Raw genomic sequence first — 17,458 nt, forward strand, 5'->3', positions numbered from 1 at the left:
GAAAAACTTAAGTAGGTACCAGTGGTATCTGAATGTTATAAAACCCTTTGGAAGGTGTGGCTTGGCTCTCATCTTCCAGCAAATTGGCACCTCTGTCCATGTGCTGTTGGGTAATACGAGCTGCCCAGGAAATTGTCTGAAAACGGGATAAAAAAACCCCCGCACAGAAAAGCAGTAGCCTTTGTTGCTCCCTTAGCTATTATATGCAGGATCCTGGAGCTTCTTGGAAGGAAAAGAAGCCCCACTGCCGGGAGCAGGAGCTGTGTTGGCCTTAGCTGAAAATGAGCAGTTTTTCTCTGCGCAAACGGGACCGTTCGTTGCCAGCCCCGAGCCGTGTGAGCGCTGCGCTCTCGGGAGAGCCGCTGCCATCGCAGGTGTGCGAGTTAATCGGGCAGCAATCGGCTCACAGGAGGAGAACAGGTTTTCTTGCGTGTGGCTGATCTTAACTCGCTCACAAGGACTAAAGGAGGAGGCTGTTGGCTGCTGCTGTTTTTTCACCTCTGTATTTGCAGGTTTTGTAATATCTGTAGGCAGGGGTTGTACCTCAAAAGGTTGATCATGAGAGGAACTGAGCAGCCTGGTCCCTGCCCACAGTGTTTTTGGTAACAGCGTCTAATCTAAGGAAATAAGGGCATTTATTTTGAAATGAAAAAAGAAGGGGGGGGATTCTATTTATATTCTGTTCAAACATTGATAATTTGACTGTGCAGATTTTCTTCATCTGACATGAATGTCAAAAAATGTGATTTTCTATAATATGGTAAAATTGCTGTCTTTTTTTTATCCACTTGTAATCCTTCTTGTGCTGCAAGTTGCAAATGAAATGTTTTGACTGTCCTTTCTTTGGAAATATTTTTGTTTGTTTATTTTCCTTCCTCACTACTATTCCTTTTACATTACTGGGTTTTCAGCTGTCTCATATATTGTCTGTGTTTTCAGGAAACTTTCCAGTATTCTACTTGCTCCTTGAATCTTAGTGTGATCCCTGAAATGGTTTCTAATTATTTAGAATGTGGTCACACTTCAGAGGCTTGCAAAGGCCATTTTGAAGAGTGTCCTCAAACAGCTTCTACTGGCCTTGCAAAGAGGTGGAGGCAAAGTAGATAATCATCTCTTGGATCTGTGTGGCTGCTGACCTTTGAGGACGTATTATCATAGTATCATAGTATCATAGTATAGATTGGGTTGGAAAAGACCTCCAAGATCATCAAGTCCAACCCCTGATCCAACTCCAATTACTATATCATGGCACTAAGGGCCACGTCCAATCTCTTTTTAAAAACCTCCAGGGATGGTGAATCCACCACCTCTCTGGGTAGGCCGTTCCAATGCCTGATAACCCTCTCTGTAAAGAATTTCTTCCTAACATCTAACCTAAACCTCCCCTGGCAGAGCTTGAGCCCATGTCCCCTTGTCCTATTGTTGGTTGCCTGGGAGAAGAGACCAACCCCCACCTGGCTGTAACCTCCCTTCAGGTAGTTGAAGAGAGTGATGAGGTCGCCTCTAAGCCTTCTCTTCTCCAGACTGAACAACCCCAGCTCTCTCAGCCTCTCCTCATAGGACTTGTGCTCCAGTCCCTTCACCAGCCTCGTTGCTCTTCTTTGGACCCGCTCCAGCACCTCAATATCCTTCCTGAACTGAGGGGCCCAGAGCTGAACACAATACTCCAGGTGTGTATTCTTTGTAGGTCTTGGCTTTTCCCAGCTCAGAATAGAGGAAGATCGACTCTTCAAATGAATCACTGATTTGCCATCCTAGATATGCTATGTCCTGAAGAATCCACTAGTTTTAATGAAGTTTTGTTCATATATGAGTATTTTTCCAAGACTTTCTTAAAACAGAAGTGTTGTGTGTTTGGCAGAAATGAAAAGGTCTGATAGAAGAATGAATTAAAACAGTAAAAATCAAAATTAAACAAAACTACCTCAAAGCAATAATAAACAAAATAAATCTATGAAACCTAGAAAACCAAAACCCCAAATCCTTCCCATCTCATGACACTGCCATGGTCGTTCCTGTAGAGCTTGTGCTGTAGTTCCTCTGAGTCCTTTCAAACCTTGCCTAGTGCCTCTGGACTTGGGTTCAGAGAGCTGGCATTTTTCTTGTGACTGTTCCAGAAGTTCCCGTGAGCTTGAGCTATTTTTCTCTGCCTGTGTTGTAAGCTGATCCCTGTGGATATGAGCTAATGTATCTGTGCAGTAATAACGCGATACCCCCATGCTCTTGCACAGAGCTTTTTATGGGTAGAGCTCAAAGCTCCCCTTGGGGGAGGTCAGATATGTTGGCCAGCTTTGTAGACATGATGCTGAAGTTCCTGGACTAGCTCAAGGTCACCTAACAGGCCAGCAGCAGATGTAGGAGCAGAACCTGCACCTCCTAAGCTGCCTCTGGGGTCCATCTGTCACATTGTGCTGCTACAACTTCTGCTTAACACAAATTACAAGCAGCTCCATAACTGTTGGTGTCTGGCTGGATCTTCTACATCCTTTTTTGCTGCAAAGTCATGGATTGGCACTGCTGAAAGAGAGTAACAGGCACATTTATATCACTTTTTTTTAGAAGATACATCGAAAAGCTGGTGCTGCAGTCTGTAAAGTAGAAGTACGTTAACTTGGAGGGATGTGGTGAGATCCCCAAGAGCATGGATCACATTAGGATCTGTGGTTAATGCCGAGTTACCTCTGAGGTCCCAGAAGAATTAATTCCAGTTTTCAACAGGAACTGTGGCTCATGTCAGGATGGTGATGCTCAGTCCTTGTTTCTGCAGGTCACTCTCAAGGCATGAAGTCCCATGTGAAGTGTGGTGCAGTCCAGGGATACTGTACTGGTGTGGGCTCCAGCAGATGTGCCCACATTCCCATTGTCATAGCATGTCACTCTTCCAGCAGAGACAGGGTGAGGCCCTCAGAAGCTGATGGTGGCTGCTGCAGCTCCTGCAGCATGTACAGCTCTGTCTGGCCTTGCTGTGTGGTTGGGAATGTGGAGAGGCAAAAGGGGAGGGCAGGGGCAGCAAGAGTTGCTGTCACCAACCCTCCTGTGCTGCAGTGAAGGGAGATCACAGAGGCGGGTTAATCGAACAGTGTTGGGAAGCCTCACATCCTGCAAGGAATCCAGGAAGGTTCTAGTGATGAGAGAAAATCCTGTGAAATCGTGTTGTTATACCTTAAGTGCATGCACTGAGGTACCCCTGCGCTTTTGTGAATTGGGAAGCTTTACAAAGCTTCTGCTTATGGTAAGAGTGTTTGCTTTCTCTATTTGTGTCTGTGCTCTTCTGTTGTGCCCAACTGCTGCTGTCCCTGTGCTGCGTGCAGCGAGTGCTCCACATTGTTTCCTGCTACTGACACAGTTATTGTTTCTGAGGAAAAAAATGAAATGGCTGTTCACTGTGGGAAGAATAAGCAAAGATATTGGCATTTAGCAATATGCATTTGTAATCCATCTCTGAAGCACCCATTCTAAAGTTACTGTATGAGGCATCTTGTAAGAATGGTTGCTTTGTTGTATGACTTTTCAGTGGAAGAGTACATAAAATTTCGCAACCTGTTCTTATTTAGTTGTAAGTCACATTTACTTCAAATCTTCCTGGATATTGACTGAATCCCCTTTTTACTAATACAGTGGCATCCCCTTATAAATCCAAGTTTATGGCCTTGACTCATGCTCTTTTTATCTTCTGTCCATCTACACAGCCCACAACTATTGCTAGATAAGTATTTGAATGTTTTTCCTGTCAAATATGCGTCATCACAAAATATTGTTCAACAAAGCAGGTTTTCCAATGCCTTTCAATTTTCAGTATAAATATATAACTCTAGGAAGTACTACAGGCATTCTTCCTCTCCCAGCCTATAAACTCCATTCAATTTAATCTTGTGCAAGGACAGTAAATTACTGTAATACAGAAAAGCAGTGGGAATTGGGGCATGTTTATGGCTCTTGGAAAGCAATACCTGCCTTTGAGTCTAGTCCAGGGTGGTGATAATATGATGCCTGTACCCAGTGGCTGAGGTGGGAACTGGAGTAATTCTGTGGAAATCCTGAAGCTTTGGTTTATTTTGTATGTACATCCAGCCTGTCCTCAATACCAGCTGTCTATAAAACCTAGTGGCTTGTTACTGCAGCACCACTTTTTTGATGCCCTTGGTGGATTAGGGATCCAGAAGCTACGTGTTGAGAGAAGTGCTTTTTCATTGATTTCATTAGAATGAAAGAAATAACATCCTGGAAACTTTTTGATTATCTTAGCTTTTGCTAGAGCTTGTTATAAGCCTTGAATTTTGGCTTTAATTTAACTTGGCAGTATGTGTCTAACTTCTTCCTTTCCGAAGCTGTCAAAAAACCCTTTATTTATTAGTGCCTACAATGTAGCTGTTTCTGCACTTTAGATTTAAAACATGATCTTTAAAAGTGGCAACCAATATAACACCGGGTGTCAGTAGCACATCCATCATGTCAGAGCGCTGTTTAGGAGGACAAAAACGATGAGATGTTGTTTCAGCTATATTTACACGTCTCCTCTCTCATACCTCATTTCTGTGAAACCCATTGCTGTTTAGAGTCTGTCTGGAGCTCTGCTTCCTGCAGGTGGAAACAAGGGCCATGTTCAAATGGCATCAGAGCACTGAGAGCGTCAAGGACGTTGCTTTCCTGTAAAAGGAAACTTTGGAGGTTTTATCTTGACAAGAATCATGTTTTTTCAGGTATCAAAAAGTGTGAAAGTTTTTAAAAGTCAAACAAAAGTCCTTAAACAACATGAAATCCTTTCCTGAGTCTGCTTTCACTTAAATCTTTGACCAGGATTTCATATTTCTCTGATGTATTTCACCAGTTTATTAAGGATATCTGTAAATCTCTTTTCTCGCCGTGTAATACATAAACCCAGGGTAGGATTTCTCCCCTTTACTGTAAACATGAACTTTTTATTCAGAGAAGCCATCTGATGAGTCCTTTTTTCATTCTTCCAGTGGAAATCTGTTGTCTATTTTAGGCATATTTCCTTCTCCCAGGATCTGAGATAAAAAGGATAATAATGTTCTTTTTGTGTTGCAGATCTGTAGTTCTTAAAGGGGTATTTCCTTGAAGATGGATGTATTACCTGTAATGACTTTGTTTACTTGTCCTGTAATGCAACAATAGCTGCATTTACTGGAGCTCTTTTAAAAACCTGGTGATCATGGTTTTTTTCTTCTCATCAGAGACTAAGCCTGAATCTCATCAAAGTCAGTAGGAAACCACTGACTTTGCCAGACTTGCATTAGAGCTATGGGCACTGCAGAACACTTCAAGGAAGGGCTGATATCCAAACACCTTTCTTGAAGCATCTTTAATGTTTTTTCTCTCTTAGCAGAGAAACAGCATTTTATGGATAACCTTGGAAAAGCTCATTTCTTTAAATGGGAGCTGCACTCCAGTGTCAGAACACAACTCATTCTCAGCAGGGGCCTTTTCTGGAAGCACAGAGGTGGTGATGGTGCAATGCTCTGTCTCTAGACACTTGTTGCACTCCCAGCAAGCTGGACTCAAATGCCTGGATGCTGGGAAGAGTTAAGTGGTTTCTGCTGCATCTGACCTTGTTGCCCTGGCTTTGCTGGGAGCGGAGCAGCCTGCACGGGGCTCTTGCAAGGCTTTGCAGGGGCCTCCTCGCCCAAGCATCCATCTGCTCCTGCCTGGGCGTTTCCCTGAGTGGCACCAGTCCCTAAACCACGATTCCACCTCTCAGATTGTGCCTTATGGCTCTCAGATGAACATGTGAAACTTATGAAGTGCACCCTCTCACCTTTGGCTGTTGTGGACAGTTTGCAAGCTCTTTATTGTAAACAGGTTCCTATGCCTTGGTTTGATGGATCACCCACTGGCCTGAATGTATTAATAGTGGCAGGTTGTATAGAGGTAATGCTTGCAAAAACCAAAATTCTAGTGGAATAAAGGTAAAAAACAGTGCAGAAATAAATAAGGCATGTTATTATAAGAGGAAGGCCTCTCCTTTGCTCTCCCTGCATCTCATTTTCTGAGGATGGTTAACAGTTGTCTCTAATTTGCAAGCTCTGGCATCCCCTGCATTTGTCAGGGACTGCTCTCACCACCTCTCTTCTCCCTCCTCTCTTTATCTCCACCTTGTGCCCACAGCTGGGTGTAACCCAGCTCTTCAGTACTGTCCATCCTTGCTCCCCTGCTCTTCAAAAATTCCTGATTGAACCTCAATATAAATTAAAAACTTTGAAACATGCTTGGCTTCAGTTCTGTAGCTGTGTCTTCCTGAATATTTAAAACAGAGTAACTTTGCTTTGTACATTGAATGCTAAGAGAAACATGGTGTAAATGTTCGTAAAGATGTATAAAGTTTAGTTCGCTATGATGCACACTCTAAAAGAAAAACAAAACCCTGATATGAGCATAGGCTTGCCAACATACTTTGGCAAACCCTTTAGAGATAAGCTTTACATTTAATATCTATGTGTGTTTTGTTTATAACCAGCTTTGAAGGAAGAGCAAAAGCATAAACGAGGTCTTACAAGGATTTTATTTGGAAAATCTGGGATTCACAGCTACACATGGAATAAATAACACGGGGAGAGAAAGAGGAGGTCTAGCTTCAGCCAATATCCTTAAAGTGAATGAAAGCCATTTGTACCACCTGATGGCAGGTGTCTCTTTCCAGGTGAGAGGATAAAGACTGTTGTAAATACCTCTCCCTTTTTAGAAGGGAAATTACAACTGTCTCCTCAGCATTAGTTTTTTTTCTTCTTAATAGCAGCACCCACAGTACAGGGAAACTCTGCCTGTTCTTTCTTCCCTCTGCTGAAGTTTTAAATGGTTGAGATTGAAACTTCTTACCGTGTCATTGCAAAAAGACAAGGTTAGTAGGCTGTCCCTCTGCATTTAATGACAAATGAGAGTGCCGGGTAACATTAGGGCTAGGGACTGCTTAATAATCACCTTTGTAGATATCTAATACTTCTTGCCCAAAACCAAGCACAAGCAGTGTGTTAGGTAGCAGAACTTGATGCCAGGCATGTATGCATACCTAATTTGACTCTTTTATAGATATTGAAGCTACCTGAAATTCAGGAAACTCTGAAGTGAAGGTTGGTAACATCTAAAGCACTTAGCTTAACTTATAACACTGGAATTAAGGTCACATATGTATCTGTGTTTATCTTCAGGTACCCCAGCATTGTGATGACCTCTGGCAATAAGAAAAGCTCTGCCAACAGGGACAAACTAAATGATCTGAGTAGAAAAATGTCTCAAAGCCACCTCTTGTCTCTTTTTAAGTGCAAGGGAGAAAAATCTGCTAAGATCTCTAGGTACTTGACAGAATATGAATGCTGAAATGTCAGTGTGTTAAGCTTGCTCTACTCACCAGCCTGTGTCCTGTATAGATCTGGATTAACATATCCATGGAAACAATTCCACACAACAGCAATACAGATGGCTTAGAAGTTTTGCTTGAGTTTTTGAATTTGTGAGAAAATTAAAGTTCATGCCAATAGTGTCTTTTCAGCACTGCTAAGCACCCTTTATCTAAAACTACTCTGAAACAGGTTTTCTTTCCTATAAATTTTTGCTTCTAGGCTATGTGCTTTTAAAAGATACATTTTGAATATTCGTATCTTGAAAGAGTATGTTAGAACATGTAATTTCTTTAAGTTACACTGTTTATTTACTTTCTCATGCAGATAAATGTGCCTGGAATAGTCCTGATAGTTCCCAGGATCCAGGTGGTTTCCTTAATTGCAGGTTTCTGCAATACAGAGATGAAACTTCAGCTTTAATTACTTTTCTGGTAGGACATGGTGATTTTTGGTTGGCTAATATCAGCCACTTAATCTATCTGATATCAGCATTTTGTCCTTTAAAGAGAAACTGTCTGATATGTCTACATAACAGGGAAAATTTTTCTTTTATTTGGTAGCTGGGATTTTTCCAGTTCCCTTTTGTGAGTACCTTGTAACTTACCCTGTGTCTTAGAGGATCTGGTCCTCGAGACTGTGGGAGGTGGCAGCAAAAACCCTGGGATAAGTGGGCAGATGGAAGAATTGAGGGAGAACTTTAAGAATGAGCTTTTAAAGGTAAACTGCTCTCAAAGAGAATTTCATTAAAGCATTTATTTTTAACACCGTGCCTGGAAAACCATTTGTTTTGATCTGTGGCACCTTATTTAGATTAACAGTTACCCTAAAACTGTAATAACCGTTATAAAAATATGTGATTATTCCCATTCTAAGAGTTTCAGAGTAATTGGATTTTTCTGAGCTCCTGTTAGTGAAGTATTCACCTACAAACACCTGGGACCAGAGGGTCTAAGCTGGGGCTCAGCTGGTGTGGTGGAGACCTGCTTCCCTGTGGCAGTGGAGGCGAGCTGGGGTTTGCAGATGGATTAGCTGTCGCTGTTCCAGTTAATGATTTTCTCTTTCCAGCTATTCCCTGCATTTGTAGTGCTGTAAAAGAACTGTATAAGAGAAAGGAAAAACCAGTGCAGTCATGTTTTAGCAAGGGGAGAGTCTGGGTTTTTGAACACTCACTGTTTCTTCTCACTGTGCAAACACACAGATTGGTAACATGGAACTTGACTACCAAGTTTTGGCTCTAGGAAGCCTTTCTTGAGGCAGATCTCTAAAGGAAAGTCTTGATCCAATTGCTGATGCAACCTGATTATATCAGCGTGAATGGAGCTGCCAAAATACAATTAAGGAAAGTTCTTATGTTCTGTCTTCCAGCCAGGATACAGCTGTTCATGTCACTATCACACTTTTTATTTTCCTGGTGACAGTTGATCCAATATACTGTTTGGAAAACACGTGCTTATTCTTTCAGGGCTGATTTATGACATGATAAGGCAGTGGCAAATTTTTAGCAATAAAACAGATCCTGTGCAGCATGCTGTATATGGTCAGCATTTCATCCACTGGTCCCTTGATACTGATGGATTTGTGTTTGTTTGAGAGAATTACTTCTGGCCGCCCTCACCTGCAGTTGCATTTAATACAGGTGAGGTGTGACACTTCCTCGGCTGATTCTCCTGTTATGCCTGGAGTAGAGAAAGGCAGGAAGGCTCATCATGGCTCTGCTCTGTGTGTTGTGAAGGCCCAGACTTCCCCCAGTCTGTGGATGTGAGTGCTGGCTGTGCTGGGGGAGGTGATGGGTGTGTTGGGAGATTGGTGTGGATTTCCAACATGTGGCTCTTCCATCTTTGCCTCGTGTCTGCCCAAGGGATAATATTCCCTTGTTGCTCCCTAGGTGCTTGCCTGGGTAGGAAGGGCCTGATCCAGAACTCACTGGAGGCAGTGGGGACAGGAGTGCAGGTCTGGGGAGATTGGGTGGCTTCCAGGGCTTGCCAGGCCGGTGTAGAAAGCATCAGTGGACATGAGTGATATGGAACAGAAAGCAGATCCTTTACTCTATTGCCATCAGTATTACTCTTGTTTTCTATTTATGCTTTTAAAGTTAATTTTTCTGAAGGGAGGTTCATTTTGATTAACTAATAAACATTAGAATGTGGATTTTTGATGAAGTCAAAATTTGGCTCTTAGTTTTAGAGTTTGATGATGTATCTGCTATATCACACAAACAGATGCATAACTGTAATATGCACTAGGTTTGCTCCTCAATTTTACAGTTGTTTTTAATAAACAGGCCTGAATAGCTTATTTTCCAGATTCATTTTCACTAAGGTTTGGTCTGGATTTTGAATAGAAATTGGAATTAAATTTATGTGGAAAACTAGTGCTTTAAAATAAATTAACATTAAATGTACTGAATAATAAAGTAAAATGTAATCAAAATATATTTCCCATTGTCCTTTAACTTATCTAATGTTTTATTAAATGCATATGTTAATATATTATTAAACACAGTATTATCAGCACTTGCTGAATTGAAATGATAGTTTCTCATCAAAATATCTTCCTGTCTTTTTTATGAATAGATTTTAGAAATGAAAAATTTCTGAATTTTCAGATCTTAGCTGCTGTTTTACTTGAAAAGATTTAAAGATTAAACTGAACTAGACTGGGGGGGTGGGGTGTATAAAGAGAATACATTCTTGGAATCTATGGGAGAGAGAGCTTAAATAAGAAGTTTGGGTTTATTATATACCAGACTCCAGCTCAGATGCTTAGACAGTGACTCCCTCAGATAATTTTTTAAACAAACTTTGTCAATAGCATATAGTGCTTGAATATTAACATTTAATTTGTTGATTTACTTTCCTTTGGAAGTCCAGTAACTTTAGTCATTGAATATTTTCATAATACATTGAAATTGCTACTTATAATGAAAAATACATATTTTAGACTGAAGTATTTTAAATAAAACCAGCTTCTCTTATTTGTTGTTGGGGTGTGGGTGAATCCCTTGAATTGGTAATTGCCAGTCATTAGATCTCCAATTTCTAGTGAAGGTTTGCTGCGCTCCAGGACATCAAATTGCCCTGCTCTCCTCAGCTGGGTATTTATGCAGATGTGATTAGGCAGACACCCAAGCCCTCTGCTGTGCAGCAGAGTTGCTGTTTGCTGGTGTCACCGCTTTTTGTGGGGTGCTCCAGGAACAACCACCATTGGACACATGGCAAGGGGCATTGGCAGCCCAGGGGACAAGGAGAATCTAAAATCAGCCACCCAGAGGGATGGCAGAGTGGAGTTTGAGACAGGACCTTCTTGGAAGTGCTCCACGGAAGTGCAAGAGGCAGCAGGTTCTTGGGGTAGAACCCCCCCAAGGACCATCTCCATCTGAACTCTGAATTTCAACCCCCTTCTCCTTTCAGTGGTTTTGCATTAAGGCTCTGCTGTTCCCCTCTGTGAGTTTGTATCCAGCTGATGATGTCTGGGCCCTGCTACCCTGTCACTTCTGTGGATGCAAATTCCCTATCTTTGAACCTCCCTGTTGTAACTTGTGTATTCTGTCTGCGTGCTGCCAGCACTACTGGAACTATCAGTAATCCGTAAGGATTTATTAAAAGCTATTCTCTCTGAGGCCTGGAAGAAATTTTCTCATGATTTACCAAGCTGAATGTATAATCAGCACTTGTATCACTTACTGAATTCCTGGTGATATGTATTTCCCAATGGATTGGTGGATATTGTTGCAAATCAGCTTCCTTTATGAATGTCTTTGTATTGACTGTCACTTCTAGTTTTGCTGGTTTTGTTTAAGAGCATTGCACATATAATGGTATTTGGCCCAGAGGAAAGATGCCTCAAAGAGTAATGGGAATTTCTTTAATGAGGATCATTATTATTTGTAATGCACTGACCTGGCCATGAATCAGCTTTCTATTGTGTCCTATAAAACCAGAGGCCAAAAGCAGTCTTCGTTTTAAACTAACTCCAAAGCATAGGTTAAACGTTAGCAGAGCTGACTGTCAAAAGAACAAAGCGTGTTAATAAAATAACTTTGGGGGGTTAGGAAGGAAAACAATTATTCCTGATTTAATTAAAGAAGCAAAGAAATCAGCTGCTCTGGATTTGAGGCTGTTTGTGAGCTGATGTTTCTCTCTTGTACAGAATTCACATTTGACCTTTCGATAGAATACAGTATCTTCATGGAAGAGAAAATGTCTCATTAAAAGTGAAAGTGATAGATCACATCTATTAATCAATGGTATGGAAATTCTTTGGGCCTCAGACTTTGTGTTTCAATGCATCTCTTGGGAATCAATACTGTTTCCAAGTAAATAAAACAAAATCAACAGGAGACATGTATTCCTTTTTGGTTGCAAATCATTGGTTTCCAGTGTTTCTGAACCTTAAACTACAAAGGAAATCTTTATAAAGTTGCCTTTAAAGAATAAACGATACTCAGGGCACTCAACATGTTAAGTCATTTGAGATACAGAACCTTGCAAGGATCTAATTGTTTAAGAGCTGCTCCTGTGGTTTTGCAATGCATGGTTACTGGAAAAAGGCTGTGTGATGGTTTTGAATAGAGTTAATTTTCTTCACAGTATCTGGAAGGGGGCTGTGGTTTGGATTTGTACTGGAAGCAGTGTGGATAATTCAGAGATATTTCCTATATCATTGAGCAGCACTTCAGAGCCAAGGCCTTTTCTACTCTTCAGCCCACCCCACCAAGTGAGGAGGCTGGGGGAACTGGGAGGAGACAGAGCTGGGACAGCTGATCCCAACTGACCCAAGGGATATCCCAGACCATATGGTCTCATGCTCAGCAATAAAACTAGAGGAAGGAGGAAGGGGAGATGTTTGGAGTGGTGGTGTTTGTCTTCCCCAAGTCACTGTTACACGTGATGAAGCTCTGCTGTCTTGGGAATGCTGAACACCCGCCTGCTCTTGGAAAGTGGGGAATGAATTCCTTGTTTGCTTTGCTTGTATGAGTATCTCTGCTTGATCCTACTGGGAGGGAGGGACAGGCCATGTGGGGCTGTTACCAGCTGGGGTTAAATCATGACGTACTGCAAGCAGGATTCTGGTTGAAAATACTCTTTCAATGCCTTGGAGGTCTGTGGTAGGAAGAAAACAATCTGAACTTTATCCCTCACTCCTTCCTGTGTCTTCCTAATCTTCTACTCCTCTTTGGAGTCTTCCCGTAGAGAAAATGCTGATATAGAACACCAGGTTGACAACCTTGTTTCAGGCAGCATTCACTTTTCCCTGACACTCCCTTCTTGTATAAATTCCTCCCCAAAATGCTGCATTGCATCTGGTATCCTAAAAGCCACTAGAGTTGGAAAAGTGTTACTGCAATTCTGCTTTTCCTTCTGCCATGACTTGGAAGCGATAGTGTGTTGTGGTGGTTTTCTTAGAAACAAACAAAAACCACCTGAGCAGTTGGGATGTAAAAAACCCAACGATAACAAAAATACTCTTGCCTTATGTTACTCCTGAAGGCTTAGATTGGACAACAGTTAAAGGCATAAGAAAACAAAGTAGTAACAGAGGCTGGGGAGAGCAGAGCAGAACACAAACTTCTCTGCAGGGAGCTAAGAAGCCAGTGAGTCATTTTTCCTCAGGGACAGAAGCGAGAGCCGTTTGTCACACAAAAATAAGAAAGTGAATTTTGGGACACTGTCTGTGCTGCAGTGCAGCATTACACAGTCACTGTCCTACGTCGTTTCATTGAATTATTATGTTGTAAAGTTCACACAATCCCCTCAACTGAGCACCTGACCAATATTACTCAGGTACTGGGGGAAGAATGGGCCTATTGTGAACTCATATCCTCATTAGCTGTAACCTGCAGAACATTCATCCTGCTTCCCATCACAAAAAGCCTAATCAGTGTCCTTGGTTTTCTGCTGTTGGATGATTCATACAGAGATGAAAGCATTGTGGTTCCATCTTGGTTAATGTTTTTCATAATGTTGTGCCCCCCCCCCCCCCCGAAGTTAGTTTTGTTCAAAAAAATGTACCAGGGAAAAGAAAAATTAAAACTGGGTGACAGAATTTTCAGTCTTCTGCTCCAGATGGTCATGGGTGCTTAACACACACTTGAAGATTCAATTTAAGTGAATTTTCTTGGAAATTCTTACTGGTTTTTTATTTGCACACTGTTTTACTCACTGCTGTTTCCAAGATGTGAATTCTCCCTTCTCCTTGGTAGTGCTTCCAGAGAAGCTCAGTAGAAAAAGGAAAAACCCAAGTCTAACTTCTCCCAGCTGTTACTGGGAGGATATGTTGAATGTGCACTTAACACAGAACCAGATTTAATAGAAACAGAGACTTGCAGCAGGAATGAAACTTCAACAAATCTGTTAAAAGCTATGAAGAGGAGAAGCTGGTGGAAGAAAGAAGTAGAGCCAAAGTAGCTCAGACTGGAGTTGAGTGAATGCAGCAATAAAGCATTTGCAAATGTTCCTATGAGTAAAACCTGCTGATTTGATTTGCTACTATTGCCTTCCATTTTAATCACTTACAAACATCTGGTTCTGCTAATTCTTATTCACAAGAACAAAACACAGAAGATGAAAGCACCATGGTTACTTCCATAGATATCTGAGATATTCCCACTAGAAGTGTTAGCCCTTTTGAAAAGCTTGGTTTTTTCTTTTAATTTGCAGAAAAAATTATCAAAGTTACACATGTTCATTACATGAACTCTTGAAAAACACAACCTATTTGTAGAGCATTCATGAGTTAGAGGAAGGGAGGAATTCTGATACATGGTCTAGATCATGCAAAGAAGGGGAAAAGTGTCTCAGCTGTGACTGTCACAGAGGGGGGTAGGTACGAATAACATGTGGCTACCAGTGTATGAATGGAGGGGGCCTAGGGATGTTTCTGCTTTCAGTTTAGTTAAAGATTAATCCAAAGTCTGCAAAAGTTGACTGGTTAATTGCACAACTTGGTTGTCAAAGCTGCAGAGAGTTGCAGGCTTTGAGAAGCACCAGAGGTGTGTGTTCCACAGCATTAACACATGGCAACTTTGTCGCTTCAGATGGATTCAAAGTATTCTGGTGGTTTAATCAACAGTGATGGGATTTGTGCAAGTTCAAGTTTTGTAACTCTCCAGTGTCCCAATTTTATGCCAAGTCAAATACTGTTTGCCCTTCCATAGCAGGCAGTGTGTAATAATGTATATTATAGTGATCTAATGGTATGTTTCCTGAATGAGTAAGAGCTCTTTCTATCCTTGGAACAGTGTACTTTTCTGGTCCTTGGTAGAAATACCAGGCTATCTTATTTTAAATTTGTCCTTTTCCAGATGCACTTTGTGGTCTCTAACACCTACCTGAGTCCCTGTGACACCCAGCTCAGAGGGAGAGACTTTATTAGGTCAACATCTCCTTCATTTTCTGTTGCTTGTTTTAAAACTTGCTGTGTGAGATGACATCTGCCCACTCTCCCCTGAGGTGTAAAAACCTCGTGCCCCCACAGCAAGGCAAGAACACACCGGTCCTCAAGGGGACCTGGGGGGAAGGAGGCTGTAAATCCTTGTCCAGGATGGGATTTAAGGCTCTGATGTGTGGCTTCTCTATTTCACGCTTTCATTTTTCTCTCATGTTTAAGTAGGTAAAGAAAGGTCTAGAGTCCATATCTGCTTTTAAGACCTGAGTATTTTATTCTTCAGTTTTTCCTTGTGTAACTTTGTAAGTTGGGGTTGTTGCTCTCCCTCCATCTCTCAATGGCATTGATGTGCATGTGCACAGGAGTGCTTATAGCAGAAAAAGCCCTCTTGGAAAACTGATAGCTCTCAAAGAACTGCTTTATGCCTATATTGGTCAAATAGTTGCTGGCTGGGGTGGTTTGTTTTTTTCAAGATCTCATAGGTAAGCACTGAGAGCATAAGCAAGGCCTTGGGTGCCACTCTGGGCTCCCTTTGCTTTTCCTCTCAGCTCTGTGCTCAACTGTCCAGCACCTGTGGAGTGCTGAGGTTTATCACTGCCTTTGAGGCTTCGTTAGGCATGTGCTATTCCTGGCCAAACCAACACCATGTGACTTTGGCTCCCATAAAATATTAATACACCAAAAAGGAATCTTCGATTGATTTGCTTTGATGAGTTGGTAGCAGCCTTTTCCGGGGTTGAAACTGTAACCTTTGCTGCCCATCATTTCTCCAGACAAATGCTTTTCCTGCTGTTCCCTCCTGCAGGGAGACAGGCCTCTTATCCCTGGTTGGACACTCATTTTATCCAAATCTTGCTCCAAGATTCACTGTATTCCTCAGTCCTATACCTGAACACCCTATTCCTCAACTTCTGTGGAAACAGAAGTTGTAGCTATAATATCAAACTGTATATTCTAAACTCAGGTTGCACCCGCAGCTTCCAGCTGCTGTTCTTCACTTGTTTCTGCCTACTTTCATGGTCTGTCTAAGTCTTCCTCAAAATATCAAGGGAGATGTTATATATGTGGGAAAAATTAAGCTGCACTTACTGAAACTGAGTAAACAAGCCTAGATCCTGTAAAGATTTTTTTTGTATGTGCTTAACTCTGTCTAGTGGGTGTGATTCTGGCTGCAGGGAGCAGGGTTGAGTGCATATGTGGACATCCCAGCAACCTCTGTGACACACTATTCAGGAGCTCCATTTATGAATGTTTACATGCACAAGTAAAAAGACTTGCAAAAATCCAGTGGAGAAAAGTCTTATTCTCTCCTTTCCCCTCAGACTGACAGTGTAATGAGTCACAGCAGTGGTTTTGTATTTGTTTCTTCTTACAGGTTCTTTGCTAAGGCAGTGTTCTTATTGTCAAATTGTTTGTTCTTGCTATAGCTCCATGTTCCTGTGTGCAAACGGAGACAAGAGCCACCTTCAACCCCCAGTCGGTACCTGCCGGAATTTGATTTTGGAATAACTCTGGAAGCTTGAAGACTGTACTTTGTAAATTAATCTGTTCTGAAAGTCCAATCTAATCTACCAAGTGGAGATTGAAGGAACCTGTTATAGAAAGCTGAAGTCCAAATGAGGTCACTGTAAACTTTGCTGTGGACTTCAAACAAAGGGAAATTACTGAAAAACATTTATTTATGTGTCTTCTTCGAGACCAAAGTTACCAATTAACTAGGAGGTATTGCAAGCTAAGAGTTGTTTTGGCTGTCAATAACTGTTATAAAAGATACATTAGTTCTCTTATGGGCACTCTACCACGGGAATTTTATGCCTCCCATAAATTTAAGCATGAATTATCGTGAGACAATTGCACAAAGGCTCCTACTAAATAACATCTGTTACAGTTAAGACACTGATTTCTTTCATGACCTGGTGAAGCTAATGGCAAGTAAATGGTAGGTCATCTTGTTGGTAGTAATGCAAACATATTTCAAAGGGGTTGGCAGCCAGAGAGGGAGCATCATTACCTTTGATCTAATGTCCAGCTCTGTGTTGCCACTTCACTTGCTATCTTAATCATGAATTGATCCCAACTTGAAATTGGTTTACTTGAAAAATATTTTAGGATATGCTGGCGTTCCTCCCTTTAATCATGTTTTCTTGATCAGGTGAATTTTAGTAGCTGCTGTCATTGATTTCTGAAGCTGGAAATTGAATATGTCTATGTGTGAGTGCAAATTTCAGCTGATGGCACTGTCCTAACCATCTTTATTCTTGCTTTCATGAAAAGTGATAAAAGCTTTGGTCAGAAGCTGCTAGAAGCAAGTTAGTCGAATAAGAGGTTAAAAAACCCACAAAAACTTTTACATTTGTTTGGATCACTCTTGTATCATTATAGATTTAAAAAACATCCTTTTCCTTACTACTTTTTACTACCATAAAAAGAAATGGAAAATATATAGATTTTTATATCCCACAGACTTTTATTATGTGATGGAATGCTAGTGTCCTGGAAATCAGCAGAACTTTTTCCATTGTTTATATTTTTCTGCTAAATGTGTTGAACAAACAGGTTATTCTAAATGCATTTATTTGTCAAAGAAAGGAATGATGAGACAGACAAGTCTTAGAAGGACAATTTTGCATCTTGACTGAGCAGAAGTAACCCATCTAGACCTGCTGACCCTGTGTGAAGCAGTAGGGATCTCTTGACAAGAAAGCCTCAAGTTCATC

The 17,458-nt window shown here is 41.3% G+C and overlaps 1 long non-coding RNA gene across 2 annotated transcripts in view; it reads left to right on the forward strand.

Moving 5' to 3' along the window:
* LOC113948077 overlaps window positions 1-17,458 on the forward strand; it is a 269,176-nt gene that overhangs the window by 96,089 nt on the left and 155,629 nt on the right. The window contains exon 3 of one of the 2 annotated variants that reach the window (XR_003527974.1): window positions 16,169-16,358. The exons of the other annotated variant lie outside the window; for it this stretch is intronic. This is a non-coding gene — a long non-coding RNA (uncharacterized LOC113948077). Of the gene's footprint in view, window positions 1-16,168; window positions 16,359-17,458 lie in introns of those variants that run through there. 2 annotated transcript variants of the gene reach the window in all.

This window comes from Corapipo altera, unplaced genomic scaffold (assembly GCF_003945725.1).
Source record: "Corapipo altera isolate COAL_440 unplaced genomic scaffold, ASM394572v1 65, whole genome shotgun sequence".
Lineage (NCBI taxonomy): Eukaryota > Metazoa > Chordata > Aves > Passeriformes > Pipridae > Corapipo > Corapipo altera.